This window comes from Petaurus breviceps, unplaced genomic scaffold (assembly GCF_028583685.1).
Source record: "Petaurus breviceps papuanus isolate PSGF00001 unplaced genomic scaffold, PetGlider_PUasm1.0 685, whole genome shotgun sequence".
Taxonomy (NCBI): Eukaryota; Metazoa; Chordata; class Mammalia; order Diprotodontia; family Petauridae; genus Petaurus; species Petaurus breviceps.
Genome location: NW_027186455.1, coordinates 2,378,009 through 2,398,499, shown reverse-complemented (window position 1 = coordinate 2,398,499; position 20,491 = coordinate 2,378,009). Strand labels below are relative to the sequence as shown.

At 37.5% G+C, this 20,491-nt stretch overlaps 1 pseudogene; it reads right to left on the bottom strand.

The window, feature by feature from the left end:
- LOC138174072 (heat shock protein HSP 90-beta-like) overlaps positions 1-20,230 on the bottom strand; it is a 123,059-nt pseudogene extending 102,829 nt beyond the window's left edge.
- Between the last annotated feature and the right edge of the window lie 261 nt (positions 20,231-20,491).

Sequence of the window (20,491 nt, the reverse complement as noted above, 5' to 3'; positions counted from 1 at the left end):
AGAGACATTGCTGGGTCAAAGGGTATGCACATTTTTATAGCCCTTTGGGCATAGCTCCAAATTGCTCTCCAGAACAGTTGTATCAGCTCTCAGCTCCACCAACAATGAATGTGTTCCTACTTTCCCACATCTTCTCCAACATTTATCATTTTTCCTGTTTTGCCATGTTAGCCAATCTGATACATGTGATTTGGTACCTCAGAGTTGCTTTGAATCGCATCTCTCTAATCAATAGTGCTTGTGCAAAAACTTTTATATATTTATTATATATATTATATATATTTATATATTATATATATTTATAGAGAACATTATGAAATGCAAAACGGATAATTTTGATTACATATATTTATATATGACACCCAACCTGTGTTGCCTCAGTTTCCCCAAATGTAAAATGGGGATGATAACAGCAACTACCTAAAAATTTGTCAGGATCAGAATGAGATAATATTTGTAAAGCACTTATTGGCTAACATGGCAAAACAGAAAAATGATAAATATACATATAAATATATTCATATATATGTAAAATAAATAGGTGACTTTGAACAAGTCTTTTCCTCTCTGTAAACTTGAATTTCTTCCTTTTATTTACTGGGCCCATTGCCAAGTATCTGGGCCCATAATATTAGAAAAAAAAAAGAAACACAAAACTTCTAAACCAAATTTCTGCCTCTTGCTTCTCCAATCTCTGTGGGGGCAGCTAGGTGGCACAGTAAACAGATCACTGAGTCAGGAAGACCTGAGTTCAAATCCTGCTTCAGATACTTACTAGCTTGTGACTCTGGGCAAGTCAGTCAACCTGTGTTTTCTCAGTTTCCCCAACTGTAAAATGGGGATGATAACAGCAATTACCTAACAGTATTATGTGAGGATCAGAATGAGATAATATTCATAAAGCACTTAGCACAGTGCCTGGAACATAGTAGACACTATATAAATGCTTATTCCCTCCTTCCTTGTGGTTCAGAGTTTCTTTCTTCACAACCTTTTAACACACAACTGTGGGGCCATTTCATAACTATGAGTCAGGCACTGTCCCTTCTTATCATAGCATCAGAGGATTTAAAACGGGAAGACATTTTAAAAATCATTTAAACCAACCCTTTCATTTTGTAAATGATGAAAAAATGACCCTGAAAGGGGAAAAAAATTGTCCAAAATCATTTCAACTAAGCAACAGAGCCAGTGTTGAACTCTGGTCTTTTAACTCTATATCTAGTGCTTTTTCTGTAAACTGTATGTAGTCCACTTTGAGAAAGACAGATGAAATCTCCTGGGCTGAGGGTATTGGGCTGGGGGCAAGTAATGCTTCCAGTTTCAGAAACCCTCCTGGACTTTACACAGTCTTCAGTTTCACTGTGAAAGGTTTGCCTACTTTGGTGGGGTAGACTCACCCGGAATAAAAGCCTGCATAAACACTGCTGGCTGGTAACCACTCAACTGAAAAATCAGACATGAAGCACCAGATCATTCCCAAAGTAAATGGGTGCTCTTATTCCAAGGTCTCCTATTTCTTTTTGCTGCAAGATAAAATAATAATAAAAACAATAATGATTTTAAATATCTCATTCTTCTTATAACCTCAAAATATGTAAAATATTAGTCTTCCAAAGAGACTCTGGTTCTCCTGCATTCCCCAAGGGCCCAGCTAAAGGTTGGGCAAAGAAAAAAAAAGAATATGGTACATAGAGAAAAACCAATGAAATACTTTTTGCTTGAGTATAATTTTTGTAACTATTTGGAAGTGTTGTGTCCTTAGAGCAGGAAGCTTGAAGAAATAAAAATTCTGATCTGAAGGCAAGGAAGGAAGGGGAAGATCAAAGGGCAAAGAAGAATAATATATTTCAGTCTCACAAGTTTGATGTTATTGCTAGTTTCTAGTTGCTATTTTGAAGAAATCAGAACATTGCCCCCCCCCAATCCTAAATTTGCTTTACATTAGAAGAAAGGGGAGTGAAGAGTAGAAAAGAAAGGAAGAGGAAAAAACATGGGCAGAAGTCTGGGACTTCCTCTGGAGAGTGTGGCACTGTCAGAAGTGATTTGTTTAGCTTTAACTCAATCCTTCTCATCCAGAATGAACAAGAATGACTGTTGGTCTGTCAGTCAATAAGTATTTATTAAGGGTCTTTTATTGTCAGGCACTGTGCTACAGTAAAGCTCTGTGAGAAGTCATCCTAAGAAAAAGACCCAACAGAAAGGAATGGGCCCTCCAGGAGTCTAACATTGCTCCTCTGAATGCACTCTACTATAGTAAAATATTGTTGAAAAGTGGCCTTTTTTTGAGGCAGAGGACGTGGTTTCTAATGTTACTTACTCCTTATATTACCTTGGACAAGTTACTGAACTTCTTTGGTTTGTACAAATGAAAAATGAAGGAGTTGAACTAAATGATGTCCAGGTTCCTGCTGTAAATCTATGAGCCTATAAATTTGGAGCTCATGTTAGCCATGGACTACAACTGGTCTTAAATGAGATATCAGGGGTCTAGGGCTCAGGTCCCTTCATGTCAAACAGTGTCCTCCTTTCCTAACTGTGGAATGCTTTGCGTGCACAGGGACAATTATTTGAATCCTAGTCACAAATCTCAGCTGGAAAGGAAAGCAGAGACTACCTTATGCAACTTGTATTGGAACCAGAATTTCCAAGTACCTGACAAGTCTTGAGTGAAAGGGAATTCACCTTCACTCAAGTGGAGTGCTAAAATTGTTAGGAAATTTTTCTATACCTTATCCAGAACTTTGTCTCTTTGCAACTTACATTTATTTCTAGCTCCATTTTCTGTGGACAGGCAAAACAAATCAGATCTCTCTTCTTCTACATAGAAGCTCTTTAATTTTTGAAGACAGATAATATGACTTCAGTAATCTCCTAGGCCATAAAGCAAAGTTGCCTTTCTTTGGACATACTTTAAGTTATCAATGTCCTTTCTAAAATTCAGTGCCCAGAACTGAACTTAATACTCTAGACATACTGGGGTCCACCAAGGTTCTACTGGGCAAAGTGGAACTATTTCCTCGTTAATGCTGAGCTTTATACCTCATTCAGTATAGCCTAAGATTTAATTAGTTCTTTGGACTGTCCTATCACACTGCTGACACATATTGAGCTTATAGCCCTGAAACATCAGAACCTATAGAACTCAACTATAAGAACCCTTTTTCAAATGAATTACTGTCTATCCACACCTTCTTCATCTTGTCCTTGTGAAGCTGATTTTTTTAACCCAAGAATAAGAATTCACAGCTCTCCAGGTCTTGGTTCAACAGTTCAGTGATGCAACGGTTCACTCAGATCTTGAGGGAAGCCACCAGCAAAGAAATTAAAAGAAATGAGTGAGGGGGTGACTAGGTGGCACAGTGAATAGAGCACTGGCCCTAGAGTCAGGAGGACCTGACTTCAAATATGGCCTCAGACACTTAACACTTACTAGCTGTCTGACCTTAGGCAAGTCACTTAACCCCAACTGCCCTGCCTTCCCCCTCAAAAAAAGAAAAAAAGAAATGAATGAGAAAGTGCTCTGGGCTCTCAAGAACTCCCTGACAGAGTCTCACGGCTGACTTTATATCTCATTTGTCCAAAGGGTAACTGGGTCCTAGATCAATCTACATGGGAAGAAAGTTAGCTCCAATTGCTCTAGGTCTGTTCTATAACTTTTTTACTCACAATTCTCCTGCCTTGTGTTGTGGAAATGTGTGTGTGTGTGAGTGTATGTGTGTATAGAAGGGTCACTCAAGCCTCTCCAGTTCCACCAATATCCTAGCCTCAGCAACAGATAGACATTAAATTCCTATCAAGATAATTCAGAATCCTGCTATTGTTCTCCATTGTTAACTGTCCTCACTCATGTATCATCTGCAAATGTGATCCAATTAATTAATAATTAATTGATAAAAATGTTAAGTAGCAAAGAGCAAAGCACAAATAACAGATTCACACTTTCTCAGAGCTCAAAGTCTCGTGAAAAGTGAATTACCCAATGTAGGAGGAGACTGAGATAACTTTGAGGTTCAGTGTCTGAGAGACTACCATAAAAGGGAAAATATTCCAAAAGTGAGAAATAGAGGAATAGAAGGGGGAAAAAATTAAAGCAAACAAAGATTTCAAGAGAAAGAAAACTCACTTAAAAGACTAAAGTACAAACAAATAAGTCAACAGGAAAAATATTTTTAAAAAAAGGAAGATAGCAACAATACATCTAAATATCCATAAATATCTCACAGTAATTACTGTAAGACAAAGGAAATTGAACCAACACCTTGATAATCCCTGTGGATTCCTCAGAGAATATGAACTGCAGCCTAATATTCTAAATGATCTAAAAGAGAAATCCACATTGTTGAAGGAGAAGCTAAAAGTGAAAAAAAAAAAAGATTTTGTGACCTGGAAAGAAGAAATAATCACCAGAATAAAAAACAAAAAAAAACGAACAAAAAAACCCCATAACTTGTATCTATAATGTTGAGACTCTCCAACGAATCAAAAGATATAACAACTGATTTTGAAGATAAATATGCTGAAGTAAAGAAAATCTAGAAGAAGCAAAAAGCAATAATGTTAAAAGAACATATGATCTCCATATTAGCAAAACACACATTGATTTTTACAACAGAATGCATGTAGTCAACTTAAAGTTCATAGGCCTTGCAAAAGAATGTGACAACTCAAAAGACCTGAACACCATAATGCAAAAAATAATGCAAGAAAACTTCCTGGAACTTCAGAATACAAAAAAACAGACCAATAAAAGGAATCCAGAGATTGCTTCCAGAAAACAAAACAAACAAAAAAAAATATGCTGCAACTCCACAGTACACCATGATCATATTTAGCAATTCTAGTTACCAAAAACAAAGTCTGCAAATGACCAGGGAAAACGACCTTTAACTAAAAACTGAAAGGAAATTCAAATAACACGTCTATTCTACAGTCAATAGAAACTTCAGGAGGGAACAGAATGTGTTCCTATGAGCAAAGAAGCTCAAGATGTAACCCAAAGTGACATACCCTCCAAACCTGATCTTAATCATCATTTTTTTAAAAAAAATTAGAGCATTTGAAGCATTCTTATGAAAAAATATTAAGGATTTTTAAAAAAATTTCCAAGTAGATTATTTGATTTACAAACCCCTCAGATAATAGAAACATATGAAGACTAAATAAGCACAATTATCAATGAAATAAAAAGTGACAAAATAAGATACTGCATATCTAGAAACTAAGGAGAAAAAAACTAAGATAAATACACCAATAGGTTTTTTTTTAAGCAGAAGGACTATTAAGAGATTTTTCCCCTTCAAGTACACAAAAAGAATAAATTTGAAGTGGAACTTAAAGAAATAGTACAAATAGCAGTAAGTAACACATCTGAAACACCATGCACTAAACTTTGTGAGCACTCCCCAACCCCTTACTCATTCAGCTGTTTCAACTGTATCCAATTCTCTCTGACCCCATTTGGGGTTTTCTTAGCAAAGATACTGGAGTGATTTGACATTTCTTTTTCTGGCTCCTTTTACAGATGAGGAAACTGAGGCAATCAGGGTTAAATGATTCACCCAGGGTCACATAATTAATAACTGTCTGAGTCTGAATTTGATCTCAGGTCTTCCTAATCCCAGGCCCAGTGCTCTATCCACTGCACCCCCTAGCAACACTGTAAGGTCTGGAATTCCCCTGGTTGGGGAACCCTGTACCTCCCCCATAACCATGTTTTTTTGACATGAAAGGAAGAGGCCAAGTATCTCCAGATTGATTCTAGGTAGTAGTTTAATCAATCATTATGAATACTTACAAACAGGAGAAATTGTGGCCTGGGGCAGCAGCCAGTTTAGTGGATCCCCCAAAACCCTGGTGGTAATTATAGAAAAAAAAAGGAAGGAGGGGCTAAAGAGTGCATCACTACTGCCTAAGTCAATGTTATACACAAACATAAGTTTGTGTATTGATCATGTACTGGTCACGATTTCTTGTTATGGCTTTGTAAAGCCATGCATGAGCAGCTTTCCAGAGGACTGCTTCTGTGAACAGCTTTCAAGGTTCTGATTAAATAGTATAGTGAGCTCTCTATTTATTCAATTAAAAAATCAGAGCAAAACATTCATAGAAAATCAAAACACAGCATTCACAATGTTACAGCTTATCACAGAAAATCAAAATACAGCATTCACCATGTCACAACTCAATAACTTATCACTAAAATGACTGTATAGTTTTCACCAAAGTGGTCACATAGTTTTCAACAAAGTACATACATTTAGTCAATCACAAAATCCTTAATTCAATCACAAAGTACAAAAGTCAAAGTTCCCCACCCCTAGGTCACAGTAAATCATAATCTTCTCAGTCAGTACACAGTATCCAAGTAAAGTCTTCTTTCAGCTTGATTCGTGGCTGGCTCTCAACTTCCATGGTTTCAGCTCCAAGTGTCACCTGGGTTCAAAGGCAGGCAGCTCCCAGTTCCTTGTCCAGCTCTTTTTCCAGTTCTTCGTCCAGTTCCCATTCCATATTGAAGTTCACAGTGTCCAGTCTCCCTCAAGTCCTTCACAGTTCCTGTTTCTGGGAAGACAAAGCTTGACAGAGCCACAATAATATTCATACATATTGCCGGCACCATCATCAATTCACTATCTATCTGTGAAATCAACTCAGACCCACCAACAAGGTCCAAGAGGTCAGCACAAATCATCAGTAAAGTCCTAGGACCTCCAAAACCCTCCTCCAGGACTTCTGTAAACTTACAACTAGAAAATCCTCTTTCAGGGCTTCCAGTGAGGTCCCAGGGCTTCTGTACAAAGTATCATCACAAACAAGCATCAACACAGACAGAGCAGACAAACAGAATGCAGGGAGACCACAACTTTTCTCCTTCTTGACTCTGCCACCACAAGAGTCCTCTTCTCAGTTCTTCCATATCTATCCTGGAAATTCTCCTTATATATGGTCATTAGCTCCTCCCCTTCCTGCTGCAGGAGTTCATGAGTTCTAGAGTTCACAAGTTCTCTTAACAGACTCCTTACAAGACTCAAAATAAACTTGAATGGAAACAAGGTGTTAATTCAATAGCTGAAACAAGGTGTGAACTACTTCTGTGCTTCCCATCCATTACAGGTCACATACTATCTAAGTTATAATTTTTTTAACAGGTCACCATGTTCAGGCTTCCATTTTTCACAGAGTTCAAGCTTTTATGTTGTTTCATTTATTACTGTATTTCATGACTTTTCCCCAATCAGGACACTATAAGCCCTTACAGGTGAATTCACCCCTTACAGGTGAATCAACTTATTTTGTGGGACCAAACTTTAGAAAGGACTTCTGAGAGAGTATAGTGCTTCTATAGGCAACATCTACCTCAGGAAAAGGGAAATCTTAGTCCTTGGAGACAAGCAGCTGCTGGGAGGTGGACAGGGCACAGACCTAGACAAGAGATTCTATGGAGCATGGGAAAGAAAATGATCAAGAGAAGAACAGGGGGTAGAAATGGACAGCCCAATCAGGGACACAGAAAAATTTGTCTTGTGGGAATATACTTCTATCCTAATTAACTCCCACAGGAATTGATACTACTAAGAGTGAAGCACCATAGACAAAAGGCAGGAGGTGGAAAAATCTAGAAGGCAATAACATAGACAATGTTTAGAAGAGGTAACTCACAATTGGGACTTCAGAGGATTTAACTTCTAAAAGAATTAATAAGTATAAAGACCTTGAATCGAAGAATACAAGTTTACAATAGACAGAAAAGGGAAGGAATTGATGAGGTAAAGAAATCTTTTTTAGAAAAAGGAACAGAGGGGGCAGCTAGATGGTGCAGTAAATAGAGCACCGACTCTGAAGTCAGGAGGACCTGAGTTCAAATCCGACCTTAGACACTTGACACTTAACTAGCTGTGTGACCTTGGGCAAGTAACTTAACCCCTTGCCTTCCCCCCTCAAAAAAAAAAAAAAAGAAATAAAAAGTACAGGAAATGAAAAAAAAACAAATAAAAGAAGTTGAAAAGGAAGAGAGGTAGGGAACTATCAATTGATTACCAACCTAAGAGGAAAAAGAAACATTAGATAATTAAATAAAAGAAAAAAAGTTAAGTATAAAAAGCTAAGGAAAGGGGAGAGGGCTTAAGAGTGAGGGAAAGATAGCCTGAAAGAATATGAATGCATTAAAGTCAATTAAGCAAAAAATAACTGAAGAAACAGAGTACTGTCTTTAAATAAGAAGAGAAAAACCAACAAAAAATCATTTTTAAAAAAGTATTGTTAAAGATAAATGGAGGAAAATATAAACCTAACTCATTATTTATATGTAAATTTTTTAAAGAATCCAATCAATTGAAACAGTGATAGTTTGGATAAGAAAACAACCCCACAACTATTGCTTACAAGAAGGAAAAAAAAGGCACCTAAAATGCAAAGACCTACATAGAATACAAATTAGGAGCTGGAATAAAATTTGCTATTGCAACAAGGCTGCCTCTCATTCCCACATATTATTATTATGTGTGACTCACAGGGAGACCAGAATACACACATCTCTAGCATGTCCTCCTCCCATCCTTCTCAAAAGGATGCTCTAATTATTGACAGGAGGGGAAGCAAGAAGTTATGGCCAGTGGCCAGTGGTTCTAATCTCCTCAGAGAAAGAGCAGGATGGGGGGAGGGGTAGCTACTTGACTAACATTATGTCTATCTGTTCCCTTAAATATTATTAGTCTATGGAATGTAGTTTTAAGGTTAAAGCTAAACTCTTGATTGCTATTTCTTAATCAGGAAAGGGGGGCCCTAAGGTTTGACCCCTTTCCCATCAGATACTAGTTCCACCACAAACACAAATAGAAAAATAGTGAAGAAACATATTTGTCCAAGTCAATACCAAAACAAAAATTAGAGAAAAATATATATAAGCACATATACAGATAAAGCAAAATGAAGTAGTTTTCTCTTTTGGAGAGAAAGAGAGAGAAAAAGAGAGAGGGGGAAAGAGAGAGAGAGAGAGAGAGAGAGAGAGAGAGAGAGAGAGAGAGAGAGAGAGAGAGAGAGAGAGAGAGAGAGAGATTCAGATCTCACCCCAAAGGGAAATTCCTAGCTTCTAGTGTAGCAAGCTGGGGATAGGGACATGATGGAGATTACAAATTCCTCTCATCTGTGCTTCTTCAAATAGTCTTTTTCTTCCTTTAGCAACTTGAAGAGGAGTTGACATCATACATCTTCCTTCTTGAAGCTAAAAGCCTGAAGAACACACTGAAAACCAGAAGAGATACAAGAGACCAGATCTCCCCCCTCTCCAGTTTTCGGCTTTGTGCTGCCTTCTCAAAGGGGCATTGATCTCCACCAATGAGGAGATAGCCCCATACAATTGGCCCTTTAAGCCAGGATTACACTATGTTTCAGAATACAAAAAAAAATCATGCTATCAGGAGAAGCAAAAACAAGAATTCACCTTATGAAGACATAAACAATGAAATTATATTATTCTGAAAGAAACTATAGCAACAAATCAATATTAAAATTATGTGCTCTAGGAGCGGCCAGGTGGCTCAGTGAGTAAGAGCACTGGCTCCAGTGTCGGGATGACCTGGGGATCGAATCTGGGCTCTGATACTTAGCACCACACCCAGAAATAACTGGCCATGTAACCTTGAGCAAGTTGCTTAACCCCAATTGCTTTAAAAAAAATAAAAAATAAAATTATGTGCTCTAAATGCCATAGTATCTAAATTGATAAAAGAAAAGCTAACTGTGTGGCTCACAGGGAGGCCAGAATAGATACATCTCCAGCATCTTCTAGGCATTAATTATAACACAATAATAGTAAGAGATTGCTGGGTATGGTGGTATATGCCTATAATTGTTGTTTGTCCTTCTTTTTGGAAAAGGACCAATGACATAATGGGGCTATGTCTTAACTTATACATGAATTAGATTTAAGTGAGACAGAGTTGCACTCTCTTCCAGATCAAAGTCCAGTGGCAAGACAAAAGTCAAAATGACTGGCAATGCTCCAGGATTCAATGGATGACCTTGGTGCCTTTGATGTTTGACCAAACTCTAAGCACTCCACAGCACCTGCTTCAAGTGCCTTCATGGCCATTGAAACAAATTATTCTCACCCTCCCACTCTTCCAGGAGAAGTCTTCACAAATTTGGGACATCTCTGTAATGGCAAGTAAAGTAGTACTTTGCTGCTTGTTTCAGCTATTCAAGTGCTTTCAGAGCCTCACCTTTGATTGTATCAAGTCTTTGTTGGAAACACTATATACTCTGTTGCCCTTAATAGGCCTAATGTCATCACATGGAGCCCACAATGGGAGAAACTTACCAAAAGAGCAATACAGGAAGAGTGGAACAAGAAGGGTAGAACAGGAAGGAGCAGAGCAGAGAAAAGCAAAATTGAGAGGGAGAATGTTTGTGATGTCCAGCACTCTGCCCGTCTGTTCTGTCTGTGTTGATGTTACTTTGCAGAACAAAGCATTCTGTTTGTTGAAAGAGGACTTTAGGGAGTAGAAGCACGACCCTCCCGCGGCTCCAGCTTCCACCCTCCCCAATCCATGTAAAAAGGGGACTCTAAACAAACTTTGGAGCTGCAGAACCCACAAAATGACACAGAGAATCTAACCTCCCGCTGAGAACAGCCCGGCAGGCCGGCAGGAATCGGCCAGCGCAACGCTCTGGGAGCCGAGCCCAGCACCACGCCGAGGCTTTAGTCCCAGGGCGGGCCTGACCAGCTGCCTGCCAGAGGGACTCCAGATCAGCAGCAGCTGTGGCCATTTCCAGATTTATCAACACGTAGATGCGAAGGACAAGGTGAGAGGCCAGTACAGTCTGGACTTTGGGACCCAGTAAGTGGGAGTGCGTGGCTTTCACCCCCGGGGTGAGAAACCGCTGAGACGCCAGCACAGCCTGCCAGCGCCACGTGGCGGCTTCAGCTCCTGGCCTGCAGAGTGTAGGGGGCCCAAGCACCAGTCTGAGGGGTCATCGCTCTTGCTTTAACCTGCTTGGATCTGGATTGCAGTCTAGGGTGGAGGTCCTGGGGTGTGTGTCCAGCTTGCCAGAGCATGTGGAGACCTCAGAGAGGGCACCCATCTAATACCTCCGGCAGCTGAGAAAACCCCAGCGTTTGGGATGAAAACTCCCCTGTCTGGTGGCAGAGTCCTACTGTGGCAAAAAGCCCAAAAGTAAAATAATTGAGTGGCAAAATGAGCAGGCAAAGGAAACAAAGCAGACAGAAGATTCCAACATTACACTCCTATTTTGGGGATAAGAAGGAGCAAGGCATGGAACAGGAGGAAATCAGTGAAGTCAGAACTCCTGCACCAAAAGCTTCAAAGGAAAATACAAGCTGGTTACAGGCCATAGAGGACCTTAAGAAGCAGATAAGAGAAGTGGAGGAAAAATTGGGAAGACAAATGAGAACAATGCAAGAAAATTATGAAATGAGAGTCAACAGCCTGACTGAAGAAAATAATACCTTAAAAAACAGACTGACTCAAATGGCAAAGGAGGCTCAAAAAGGCAATGAGGAGAAGAATGCCTTAAAAAGTCGAATTTGCCAGATGGAAAAAGAATCTCAAAAGCTCACTGAGGAGAATCATTGCTTCAGAATTAGATTGGAGCAAATGGAAGCTAATGACTTTATGAGAAATCAAGATGCTGTTAAACAGATCCAAACAAATGAAAGAATAGAAGGCAATGTGAAATATCTCATGGGAAAAACCACTGACCTGGAAAATAGATCCAGGAGAGAGAATTTAAAAATTATTGGACTGCCTGAGAGCCATGACCAAAGTAAGAGCCTGGAAAGCATTCTCCAGGAAGTTCTCAAAGAAAACTGCCCTGATGTTTTTGAACCAGAGGGCAAAATAGAGGTTGAAAGAATCCACCGATCACCTCCTGAAAAAGATACCAAAAAGAAAACTCCTAGGAATATTATAGCCAGGTTCCGGAATTCCCAGATTAAGGAGGGAATATTACAAGCAGCCAGGAAGAAACAATTTGAATATTGTGGAAACACAATCAGGATAACCCAAGATCTGGCAGCTTCTACACTGAGGGATCGAAGGGCCTGGAATGTGATATTCCGGAGGTCAAGGGAGCTGGGATTAAAACCAAGAGTCACCTACCCAGCAAACTGAGTATCATGTTTCAAGGGAAAATATGGTCATTCAGTGGAATACAGGACTTTCAAGCATTCTTGCTGAAAAAACCAGAGTTGAATAGAAAATTTGACATTCAGATACAAGAAACAAGAGAAGCATGAGAAGGTAAACAGGGAAAAGAAATCATAAGGAACTTATCAAAGTTGAACAATTTTTTTTAAAGCAATTGGGGTTGAGTGGCTTGCTCGGGGTTGCATGGCCAGTTGTTGTTTCTGGGTGTGGTGCTGAGTGTCCGGATTTGATCTGGGTCGTCCCGGCACTGGGGCCGGTGCTCTTGCTCGCTGAGCCACCTGGCCAAAGTTGAACTATTAACATTCCTACATGGAAAAACAATAATTGTAACTTATGAAACTTTTCTCAGTAGTTGAAGGGATTAGAAATATATATATATGTCTTTATATGAGGGTATGCGGGCATATGAATACATATGTGAATGTGTGTATATACGTTTACAGGTATACATAGATAGAGGGCACGGGACCAATTTAACAGGAAGGGATGATACTTAAAAGGTGAAATTAAGAGGTGAGAGGAATATAATGAGAGGAGATGGGGAGAGACAGAGTGGGGCAAACTATCTCATACAGAAGAGGCAAGGGAAAATGGTTACAATGGAGGGGAAGAATAGAAAGGCAAAAGGGAATGGGTCAACCTTATTCCTATTAAATCTGGCTTGAGGAGGGAGGGAAATACACACTAAATAGGGGATCTCACCCTCCAGGAGAATAGGGGGGGAAGGGGATGTGAGGGGGGATGATGGAAGGGAGGGCAGGCTGGGGGGGAGGGAAGTTGGAAGCACCCACTTGTGAAAAGGGACAGGATCAAAGTAGAGAATAGAACAAGTGGGAGGTGGGATAGGAGGGAGGGAAATATAGTCAGTCTTTTACAATACATCTACTATGTTATTGTTTTGCATTAGCCGCACATGTACAACCTATACTGAACTGCTTGTCTCCCCAGGGGGGTGGGTGGCAGGGGGGGAAGGGAATGAATCTGGAATTGAAAGTTTTAAAAATCAAATATTCAAATATATATATATATATATGTGTGTGTGTGTGTGTGTGTGTGTGTGTGTATACTATTATTAATACCATCTTACATGTTATTAAGAAAAAAAAAGATATACAGTCACTGAGGCACAGAGATCCACTGGAAAAGTTGAAACAGGTATGGGAGAAAATATGGGAGAGAGCAGATTGGAGGTGGGGATATCATGTGGGACTGCTGTTTTGGGGGGATGGGTGGGGGAAAAACGGGGAGAAAATTTGTAACTCAAAATCTGGCGGAAACGAATGATGTAAATCAGAAGTTAATAAAGCATTAAAAAAATAAAGAAAATAAAAAAGAAAATAATAAAAAAAAAGAAAGAGGACTTTAGCAGAAGCCCTGAAAGAGGACTTTCCTGCTATTTCCTGAAGTCCTGGGATTTTGCTGTTGATTTTTGTTTGATTTCTCAGACAGCAGTTTTGTCTGTTGGTTTATATTACTTTATCAGACAGAAAGTGAATTGAGATGACAGTACTGGCAATGTACATAAATATTGTTGTAGCTCTGTTAAGCTTTTCTTCTTAGAAACGGAAACTTCAAAGAACTTGGAGTGGAGGAGTAAGCTGAGATATAGAACTGGAGCTGAGAGCTGCCTACATGTGATTTCAGGCAATTGTGTGAATCCAGGTAAGAGTTGGGAGCGGTTAGCCCTTGGAAGAGGAACGATGGGGTTTGGAAGCCAGCCTCGAGTTAAGATGAAAGAGTACTTTACTTGGGTATTCTACATTGACTGATGAGATTGTGACTTACTGTGACCTAGGGGTGGATGGTGTTTGTACTTTCTGCTTCACTTTAAGGGTGATTGACTTAAGGATGATTACCCCTTAAGGATGATTGGAAGCCAGTCTCCAGTCAAGGTGAAAGAAGACTTGACTTGGGTACTCTATATTAATTAAAGAGATTGTGACTTACGGAATGATATGTTTTGCTTATGACTATGTGGTCACCTTAGTAATAAATTTTTATGTTCTATTGTTGTGAATATTGTGCTTTAGCTTCTTGAAAGTTTTGCTTTAGTTTATTGCTGAATAAATAGAGAGTTCATTATACTATGCAATTAGATCCTTAAAGTTATTCACAGCAGCAGTCCTTAGGAGAGCTTCTTGTGATTGGCTTTACAATCCCATAACTCACTGACAGGTTTGAAGCCTGTTGGTTACTCTCAACTTGTTTTAGGACATCTGTAGAGATGGTTTTACTAGGGTGTGGCTGCTGCACATGCTATGACTGCTTGGAAGCACAAGTAAAACACCAACAAACATGGACAAGCAGCCCTGGAAAGGGCTCGGTAAGCCTCACACAGAGGTACCAGTCCTCCTTGAACATCTTATAGCATATAGTATCAGTGCAAAGGAAGGCATATATTCCTAAAAATCTTCCTTCAATTCATACCAGCTTGATAAAAATGCCCTCTTTTACTGATTGGATACTTCTGCCAAAAGAATCACTAGCAAGAGTCTAGAACCAGAGGATCAAGGAAACACTAGCCAATTCTTCTTAGGTTCACTGTCTAAACTCCATACATGTAAGTTACTATTACTGTGTTATGACAGCAGAGCGGAGGCATAGAATGTTAAACCGGAAAGAGACCTTACAGATCACACCAGGGTTCTGAACTTGGAGTCTATGAACTTGTTTTTAAAAATATTTTGCTACCTATAATTCTATTTAATTTTTTCCCTCTGTAATTCTATAGATTTTATTTTATACATTAAAAAAAATTTTCTTCTTACAAGTTTTAAGACTTCTTCAGATTTCCAAGGAGTCCACAAAAAGCACAAAAAATAGTTAAGAACTTCAGCCCAATTGTTTTACAAGAATTACATTTTATACTCATTTTACATTATGAGGAAACTGAGGTCCACAATGTGGAAGTCATGTACCCTAAATCACATAACTCTTCATGCTAAGATATCATTTTTAACATGTTGCATTTTTATAATGTTACCTGCCTAAGATTATTTGAGAAACACCCTTGATTTGGGAGGCACCTTGACTTCTTTGATTGAATTGAAGTTACACCCTAACCTTATTCCCAATCCACTATGACAATGACCCCAGTATTACTAAAAACTCTTTGGGAGTTTCTAAACTTTGGGCTTCTGAAACTTAAGGGATGTGTTTGGTTTGTTTTCACTTGTTCAAATAAAATTTGGACATTATGGGCCTAGAACAGAATAAAGGGCTCCTACTCCAAACTAAATTTGTCAGAACTGATAAGTTTAGTAAACTATGGCCCAGAACTTTAATGCCCAAGTGATCCACAAACTTTAACCTCCCCAGTAGAAATTATTATAAGTATTTTGACTTCTATATCTGACTTATCTCCTTTTTTTTATAGAATGATACACCGTAACCTTATTCCCAATCCACTATAGCAATGACCCCTAAAACCTTTGGAGAATTTCTAAATTTACAACAAAATCACAAGTAAGAAAAATTATTAGAAACTAGTATGCACAGCTCTATGCTAACAAAATTGAACAGAAAAGAAATAGATGATTATCTGCAAAAATATAAAATATTCAAACTAACAGAAGACCAAACAGAGATTGTTAGTAATTTGATCTCAAAAAATAAAAGAGAACTAAATGTCAAGGAACCATCATAGAAAAAAATTCTATTCCTTATGGATTTGTAGGCAAATTCTAACTATATTAGTTTGTACTAATGCAATACAAATTATTCTCGAAAACTAAAAAAATAAAGTACTCTACCAGGTCCTTTTGCAAAACAAATGTAGTTCTAATATCTAAACTAAGGAAGGTTAAAGCAAAGAAGAATCATAGATCAATATCATTAATGAATAACAATGCAATTAAATTAAATCCTATCAGATGAGTAAGAGCAATTTATAAAAGAGATCATTCATTATAACCAAGTTAAATTAAAACAAAGATGGATTTATTCAGGAATTCAAGGATGCTTCAACATTAAGAAAACAACATAATAAATCATATTAAAAATGTGACAAACCACATAATTATCTTGATACATGAGAAAAAGCCTTTAGCAATTTATAAAATTCATTTATGCTAAAAAAACCCACAAAGTATAGACATAAAAGAGTATTTCTTTAGTATCATAAAAAATTACCTAAAACCAAAAACAAACATCACCACACTAGTAGCTTTGCCAATAAAGAAAGAGGAAATGCAAGGAATGCCACTCTCCTTGCTGTTATTAGATATAATTCTAGAAATTATAACATTAGCCAAAAAAATGAATGAAATCTCATTCGAAATAACTACAAAATTAATTTAAACACGTGGGAATCAATCTATTAAATCACATTTAATATTTATATAGATTCAATTATAAAGTGCTCCTTAAAGACATAAAGAACTTAAATAGCTACAGGAATATTCAATGCTTGTAGATAGGCTTTGCCAATATAACAAAAATGACAATGCTATCAAAGTTAATTAATAGCTTTTGTACTGTACCAATCATCTATTAGTGGAATACTTTACAGAATTTGAAAAAATAATAACAAAATTCATTTGGTGGAACAGAAAATCTACAATATTAAGGGAAATATTTTTTTTAAAATAAGAATTGGGGATGGCTAGGTGGTACAGTGAATAGGGCACCAGCCCTGGAGACAGGAGGACCTGAGTTCAAATCTGACCTCAGACACTTAACACAAAAACTAGCCGTGTGACCTTGGGCAAATCATTTAACCTCAATTGCCCTTCCCCCCCCCCCAAAAAAAAAGCAATAAAATAAATAAATAAGAATGTAGGAGAAATGACATTTCCAGATCTTAAGCAATTCAAAGGAAGCAGTCATCAAAATGATCTGGGATTGATTAAAAATAGAGTAGATAAATGAAACAGACTAGACAAGTGAGGATAAGAAATAATGAAATCAGCAAACCAGTGTTTGATATATCTGAAAATGTAGATAACTTAGGAAAAAATGCTCTATTTGATAAGAAACTTCTCAGAAAACTGAAATTAAGCTTAGACTGATATATTGTACCATATTCCATAATAAATTCAAAATGCACATACATCTTCAATATTAAAGAACACATCATAAAAAAATTAAAAAAGAAGACCATATACTTTTAATAACTACTTCTTGAGGATATATTCTTAACCAAACAAGGAACAGAGGCAATTACAAAATTAATAACTTTGATTATAAATATAGATGTATGATTAACAGATGTTAGTGTGACTATGTATAACCAAAAACTATCTCCAACAGGTAGATGGTCAAAAGATATGAATAGGCAATTTTCAAAAGAAAAATTTTAAACTATTAACCACCATGTCAAAGAACGGTTGAAATCACTAATTATGAGAGAAATAAAAATTAAAATAACTCTGAGGTTTAAACTCATATGTATCAAATTGGTAAAGATGAGAAAAGTCAGTGTTAATTGGGTTGTGAGAAGATGGGCATATTAATGCATTGATAATAAAATTGTGATTTAATGCAATCATTTTGGAAAACAAGTTGGAATTGTGCAAATAAAGTGACTAAAATGTCCATACCTATGACCCAGAGATTCCACTACAAAGTATTCCAAGGAAGTCATTAATAAAAATAAAATTTCCATATATAGCATAATACTTATAGCAGTACTTTTGTGGTAGTAAAGAACTGAATAAAAAGTATAATTAGCCACTAATTATGGAATGGAGAAACAAATTTTGGTGCCTTAATATAATGGAATTTATTGTGCTATAAGAAGAAATGAATATGATAAATACACCGAAGAATGGAAATGTATATGAACTGATGCAAAGTGAAGTAAGCAGAATCAAGAAAACAATATACACAATGTGTAGCAAGCACAAAACAATGGTACTGAATCTAAAGAAGAAATATAAGAAGACATTTCCTCCCACTCTTTTGCAGAAATGAGTGTCTAAAGGTATGACATGTTGCATATATTTTCAGTTGTTTTTTATGTAGTGACAGATTTTGCTGTTTTTTCCCCTTAATCCTTTTTCTATTTTCTTAAAAAATATTTCTTATTATATGGGACAGCTCTGTGGGATGTGGGAAGGGAAAAATGATACGGGGACATATTTAGGCAATATAAAAATAGATAGCAATAAAACTTTTTAAAAAACAAATCCATATTGAGGTACAAAAAGCTAAGAATCTAAAGAGAAATAACATTTTTTTAAAGTGTAAAGGAAGGGTGCCTAACAGTACCAAATCTCAAACTTTACTACAAAGTAGTAATCATGAAAACAACTTGGCACTAGTTAAAAAAATAAAGAGGTTGATCAGCAGAACAGTTTCGGAATACTATAAACAGAAGCAAATGAACCTTGTAGCCTAGGGAAACTGGAAAAATCATCTGGTAGAAATTACGCTTAGACCAACACTTCAAATCATATTCTAAGATAAATTCTAAATGAGTATGTGATTTACACATTAAAGGTTACATCATAAACAAATTAGAGAAACAAGGAAGAAAATACCATTCAGATCTATGGATGAAAGTGTTCCCAAACCAGGGAAAGAGAGGAACATAGAAGATAAAATGGACAGTTTTTACTACACGAAATTTAAAAGGTTTTGCTCAAGAAAAACTAATATTAATTACATGTGTGTCACACACACATATATCTAACATTAAAAAGGACACAGTTAACTACGGGGAAAAGTCTCTGCATCAAACTTCTCTATAAAGGTTTCATTTCTCATCTGTAAAGAATTGGTTTGAGCAAATCCCAGTTCATAGTCAAAGGATATGAACAGTCAGTTTTTCAAGGAAGTTCAAGCTATCAATAGTTATATAAAAATGTTCCAAATCACTAATAATTAGAGCTTTGTTCTCAAAAAGGACCAAAATGACATCACTATGTTAGAGACAAGTTACAGTGTGACTCCTCAAACCAATACAAGTTTGGAATGCTCTACCACAGGTTGGGCATAAATAGTCCATGTGAACATTTGAGGTGGATTCTCTAAATCTCCACATCTCACATTTCTTTTGAGCTATTTCAATTCTACTTTGTTCATCAAACACAGCACTTTCTTTGATGTGGGCATTCCATGCTGAACAGTCTTGTGCCAGTGTCTCCCATGTCATGCAATCTATTCCAGAGTTCTTAAGAGAGACCTTGAGTGTGTCCTTATATCACTTTTTCTGGCCACCATGTGAGTGCTTGCCTTGTGTGAGTTCTCCATAAAATAGTCTTTGAGGCAAGCATGTTCTTTGCATGTGAACAATACGACCAGTCCATTAGAGTTGCACTCTCTGCAGTAGAGTTTGACTATTTGGCAGTTTAGTTCAAGAAAGGACCTCAGTGTCTGGTATCTTATACTGTCGGGTAAGTTTCAGAATATTCCCAAGATAATTCAAATGGAAGCGATTCAGTTCCCTAATGTGGTGCTGATGTATTGTCTCAGTTTCACAGGTATACAAAAATAAGGTCGGAGCAATGGCTCTGTAGACCTTCAGTTTGTCCAATACCTCTTCTCTCCCACACTTTGCTTCAGAGCCCCCTGAACAATAAGTTAGCTCTGGAAATGTGTGCATCGACCTCACTATCAATGTGTAAATCCCTGGAAAGTATACTGACAAAGTCAATGAACTTATCCACACTATTCAAATTTTTTCCATTTGCTGTAACTTATGGTTCTGTGAATGGATGGTGTGGTGCTGGCTGATGGAGCATCTATGTTTTCTTGGTGTTAATTGTTAGGCCAACATTAGCACAAGCAGCAGAGAATTGATCCATACTTCATTGCATCAAGGCTTCAGAGGCTGCATTGAGTGCACAGCCATCAGCAAACAAACAAACAAACAAAAAAAAAACAACAACATGCACCAACACTCCCTTCGCTTTAGTCTTGGCTTGTATCCTTTTCAAGTTGAAGGATTTACCATCAGTATGGTAATTTGACCTTACCACATCCTCATTGAAGGCATTTGACAACATGGCCAAAAACATTATTCTAAAAAGCACAGGAGCAAGCATACAGTCTTGTTTCACTCCGTTGGTGACTGGGGAAATATGAGAGCATTGTCCAAAATCCAGAACCCAGGCAAGCATGCTGTCATGAAATTGATATACAATACTAATGAACTTCTTCAGGCAATCAAATTTTAACATAATTTTCCACAAGCCTTCCCAACTTACAATATCTAAGGCTTTCTTTTGGTCTACAAACATCGTGTACAGACCTCTGTTCTACTCCTGGCATTTCTTCTGGAGTTGTCAGGCAGCAAACACCGTATCGACCATTCCTCAGCCCTTTCTGAAGCCACACTGGCTTTCAGGAAAATGACCATCTTCCAGATGAAGGATCAGCCT